This window comes from Entelurus aequoreus, linkage group LG26 (assembly GCF_033978785.1).
Source record: "Entelurus aequoreus isolate RoL-2023_Sb linkage group LG26, RoL_Eaeq_v1.1, whole genome shotgun sequence".
NCBI classification, from domain to species: Eukaryota; Metazoa; Chordata; class Actinopteri; order Syngnathiformes; family Syngnathidae; genus Entelurus; species Entelurus aequoreus.
The window spans coordinates 5,663,508-5,669,251 of NC_084756.1; positions in this window are offsets into that span (position 1 = coordinate 5,663,508).

Genomic DNA, 5,744 nt, shown 5'->3' on the forward strand with positions numbered 1-5,744 from the left:
ACACACACATCATGGCCATTATTCTTCTCATGTCACACACACATCATGGCCATTATTCTTCTCATGTCACACACACATCATGGCCATTATTCTTCTCATTCACACACAAATCATGGCAATTATTCTTCTCATGTCACACACACATCATGACCATTATTCTTCTCATTCACACACACATCATGACCATTATTCTTCTCATTCACACACACATCATGACCATTATTCTTCTCATTAACACACACATCATGGCCATTATTCTTCTCATTCACACACACACATCATGACCATTATTCTTCTCATTCACACACACACATCATGACCATTATTCTTCTCATTCACACACACACATCATGACCATTATTCTTCTCATTCACACACACACATCATGGCCATTATTCTTCTCATTCACACACACATCACGGCCATTATTCTTCTCATGTCACACACACATCATGACCTTTATTCTTCTCATTCACACACACATCATGGCCATTATTCTTCTCATTCACACACACATCATGGCCATTATTCTTCTCATTCACACATACATCATGGCCATTATTCTTCTCATTCACACACACATCATGGCCATTATTCTTCTCATTCACACATACATCATGGCCATTATTCTTCTCATTCACACACACATCATGGCCATTATTCTTCTCATTCACACACACATCATGGCCATTATTCTTCTCATTCACACACACATCATGGCCATTATTCTTCTCATGTCACACACACATCATGGCCATTATTCTTCTCATGTCACACACACATCATGGCCATTATTCTTCTCATGTCACACACACATCATGGCCATTATTCTTCTCATGTCACACACACATCATGGCCATTATTCTTCTCATGTCACACACACATCATGGCCATTATTCTTCTCATTCACACACAAATCATGGCCATTATTCTTCTCATGTCACACACACATCATGACCATTATTCTTCTCATTCACACACACATCATGGCCATTATTCTTCTCATGTCACACACACATCATGGCCATTATTCTTCTCATTCACACACACATCATGGCCATTATTCTTCTCATTCACACACACATCATGGCCATTATTCTTCTCATTCACACACACATCACGGCCATTATTCTTGTCATTCACGCACACATCACGGCCATTATTCTTCTCATGTCACACACACATCATGGCCATTATTCTTCTCATTCACACACACATCACGGCCATTATTCTTGTCATTCACACACACATCACGGCCATTATTCTTCTCATGTCACACACACATCATGGCCATTATTCTTCTCATGTCACACACACATCATGGCCATTATTCTTCTCATGTCACACACACATCATGGCCAATATTCTTCTCATGTCACACACACATCATGGCCATTATTCTTCTCATTCACACACAAATCATGGCCATTATTCTTCTCATGTCACACACACATCATGACCATTATTCTTCTCATTCACACACACATCATGACCATTATTCTTCTCATTCACACACACATCATGGCCATTATTCTTCCCATTCACACACACATCACGGCCATTATTCTTCTCATTCACACACACATCATGGCCATTATTCTTCTCATTCACACACACATCACGGCCATTATTCTTGTCATTCACACACACATCATGGCCATTATTCTTCTCATTCACACACACACATCATGGCCATTATTCTTCTCATTCACACACACATCACGGCCATTATTCTTCCCATGTCACACACACATGGCCATTATTCTTATGTCACACACACACATGGAGGTGAAGGAAGTTGATGAGGAAGTGAAGGAAGTGTATGAGGACGTAGATGAGGAAGTGTATGAGGAAGTAGATGAATGAGAAAGTAGTGTATGACATGTCCATCAGACTAGTAAAAGTGTGAAGTGATGACTCGGGTGTTTTGCAGCATTGATTTCATGGCGGCCGCCAAATAAATAATAAAGATGTTGTGTTGCCGTGCCTTTCATCAGTGTCGTCTGATATTGAACCCCTGCACACACACTCTCATACACACACACACACACGCACGCACACGCACGCACGCACACACGCACGCATGCACACACACACACACACACACACACACACACACTGAAAAAAAGTGAGCATCTCAGCCATCTGACAACAACAAAGATGAGTGTGCACACAGCTGTGACATCTGACCTCTCTTTTAAGTCCCATACATTCACCGTGCTGAAGTCTTATATGTATATTTAGTTATATAATATTATATAATGACATATAAGATTACATATACATATAAGACTATACATACATATATAACTATATATATATATATATATATATGTATATATATATATCAGTGGCGTGCGGTGAGGTTAATGTCTGGTGAGGCACTGCATCATCACAGTCAGATTTACAAACATATGAACCCTAAATAGTATCTTATTCACCATGTGATTGGCAGCAGTTAACGGGTTATGTTTAAAAGCTCATACCAGCATTCTTTACACAACTGTAGCACACAAAAAAGCACATTTAATAAAAAAAACATTATTATGGTCTTACCTTTCTTGCTGGACATCCACACAGCCAGCCTTTGCGTGTGTACCACGCCGTTTGAAAAGAACGGGTCTTCTGTCCCGAAGTCAAAAGCAAACCTTTTAGCTCCGGCGTTGGTCTACCTTTAATTATTACCTCCTGCTTCGATTGAAAGTCCAGTTTAGAAAACTGTTTTATTTTACATATGTAATCCTCCATGTTTTTAATAAAAGTTCAGGCGAGAGGAAATAAACAATCGCTTGCAAACTTTTTTTTTTTTTTTTTTTCTTCTGCGGCCGAGGAATGATCTCTGGGATCACTACCGCCCTCTACCACCAGGAGGCCGGATTACTGCGAGCCTCAACCAGTACGTCTTTTGCAGCAGATTTATGAATGCTCAGTACAAGAAATACGTTACACACATACATCCATCCATCCATTTTCTACCGCTTATTCCCTTCGGGGTCGCGGGGGGCGCTGGAGCCTATCTCAGCTGCAATCGGGCGGAAGGCGGGGTACACCCTGGACAAGTCGCCACCTCATCGCAGGGCCAACACAGATAGACAGACATACAGTTGTTGACAAAATACACTGTACATTATATACCTCAGCTAACTAAACTATGCCATAGTTTAGTTAGCTGATATAATTCATATAGCAATACGGTCTCACTGCACAGCAGGCCAGCAATTAGCCGAGTCATTGTGCACAATCCATGTTGAGGCACAAATCAGTGACGTGCCTTAACTGGCTGCTGATCACCGCACCGTCTCTTCTCAGTATTTGAACGGCAAATGTGAAAATAAAAATAAAAATAATCTAAAACTGGTGAAGTTAAATGGAAAATAACTTTAGTATAATCACTGGATACATATAACAATTTAATTATTTTTTTTTTCTCTTTTTACATTTTTTTTCTTTCCATGATGGCAGGTGAGGCCCCGCCTCCCCTGCCTCTACTTGTTCCCCTCGTTCTGGTACCTGCGGCTTATACAACGGTGTGGCTTATTTACGGCCTGTTCTTCTCCGACACCGGTGGTTTTAGTACGCAGGAGGAAGACGATGACACAATGATTAAAGACTGACTTTTCATATACCGGTTGGCTGGTTATTTTGATAACGTACAGGCGAGCAATTTGTATTACTTTGCACCGTTGTATTATTTGTACTCTGCACGAATGCTGTTCGCCATGTCAAAGATGTGAAAGTTTGAATGACTGAAAGATTTATTGTTAATAAATGGGACGCTTTGCGTTCCCAAACAGTCATCTCTGTCCCGACAATCCCCTCCGTGGTAGCAGGAACCCCTATATACTACGGTAATTACACATCAAACTGCGGCTTATAGTCGGGTGCGGCTTATATATGGAGCAATCTGTATTTTCCCCTAAATTTAGCTGGTGCGGCTTATAGTCAGGTGCGGCTTATAGTCCAGAAATTACGGTATGTATATATATATATATATATATATATATACAAACCCCGTTTCCATATGAGTTGGGAAATTGTGTTAGATGTAAATATAAACGGAATACAATGATTTGCAAATCCTTTTCAACCCATATTCAGTTGAGTATGCTACAAAGACAACATACTTGATGTTCAAACTGATAAACTTTTTTTTTTTGCAAATAATCATTAACTTTAGAATTTGATGCCAGCAACACGTGACAAAGAAGTTGGGAAAGGTGGCAATAAATACTGATAAAGTTGAGGAATGCTCGTCAAACACTTATTTGGAACATCCCACAGGTGTGCAGGCAAATTGGGAACAGGTGGGTGCCATGATTGGGTATAAAAGTAGATTCCATGAAATGCTCAGTCATTCACAAACAAGGATGGGGCGAGGGTCACCACTTTGTCAACAAATGCCTGAGCAAATTGTTGAACAGTTTAAGAAAACCTTTCTCAACCAGCTATTGCAAGGAATTTAGGGATTTCACCATCTACGCTCCGTAATATCATCAAAGGGTTCAGAGAATCTGGAGAAATCACTGCACGTAAGCAGCTAAGCCCTTGACCTTCCATCCCTCAGGCTGTACTGCATCAACAAACGACATCAGTGTGTAAAGGATATCACCAAATGGGCTCAGGAACACTTCAGAAAGCCACTGTCAGTAACTACAGTTGGTCGCTACATCTGTAAGTGCACGTTAAAACTCTCCTATGCAAGGCGAAAAACCATTTATCAACAACACCCAGAAACGACGTCGGCTTCGCTGGGCCTGAGCTCATCTAAGATGGACTGATACAAAGTGGAAAAGTGTTCTGTGGTCTGACGAGTCCACATTTCAAATTGTTTTTGGAAACTGTGGACGTCGTGTCCTCCGGACCAAAGAGGAAAAGAACCATCCGGATTGTTATAGGCGCAAAGTGTAAAAGCCAGCATGTGTGATTGTATGGGTGTCACCACCTGCTGCCACCTTGTGGTTTGTATTCAGTTTTCCTTGTTGGTGCAGTTGACCTTGTTGACCTTAACTTCATTTCTCCTTCCCCTTAGAGAGTTCCTGTGTTCCCATTGTGGGCGGAGTTGTGAGACATGCACAGCTGCTCCCAATTTACCCTGATGCTATTTAAGCAGCACCTTGGCAGCTGGATGGCACTTGGTGATTCCACACCTCGGCTCTTCACTTCTGATGGCTTCCATGCGTAATGTTTCTTGCAGCTTGTCATTCTGGCCACTCCCGGTGCCATCCAGCTTGGTGTCTACGTCAGCGGTAGCACGTCTTGCAACTCCGACCCAAGTTTGTTCTATTTTTATATATTAGTTTTTGTTTTCTCCACGGTGCCCATTTTGAGTTCTCCTTTTTGCACCGTCGCCTTTTGTTCCCTCCAGTGAGGAGCGCCTTTTTGTGAGTACACTACTTCAGTAAAGAACTGTTCAACTCACCTTTTGTCTGCATCCTTGGGTTCCTCTCAAACTGTGTTATACAGAGCTGTGACAATGGGGGTGTATTAGTGCCCAAGACATGGGTAACTTACACATCTGTGAAGGCGCCATTAATGCTGAAAGGTACATACAGGTTTTGGAGCAGGGGTCACCAACGCGGTGCCCGCGGGCACCAGGTAGCCCGTAAGGACCAGATGAATCGCCCGCTGGCCTGTTCTAAAAGTAGCTCAAATAGCAGCACTTACCAGTGAGCTGCCTCTATTTTTTAAATTGTATTTATTTACTAGCAAGCTGGTCCCGCTTTGCTCGACATTTTTAATTCTAA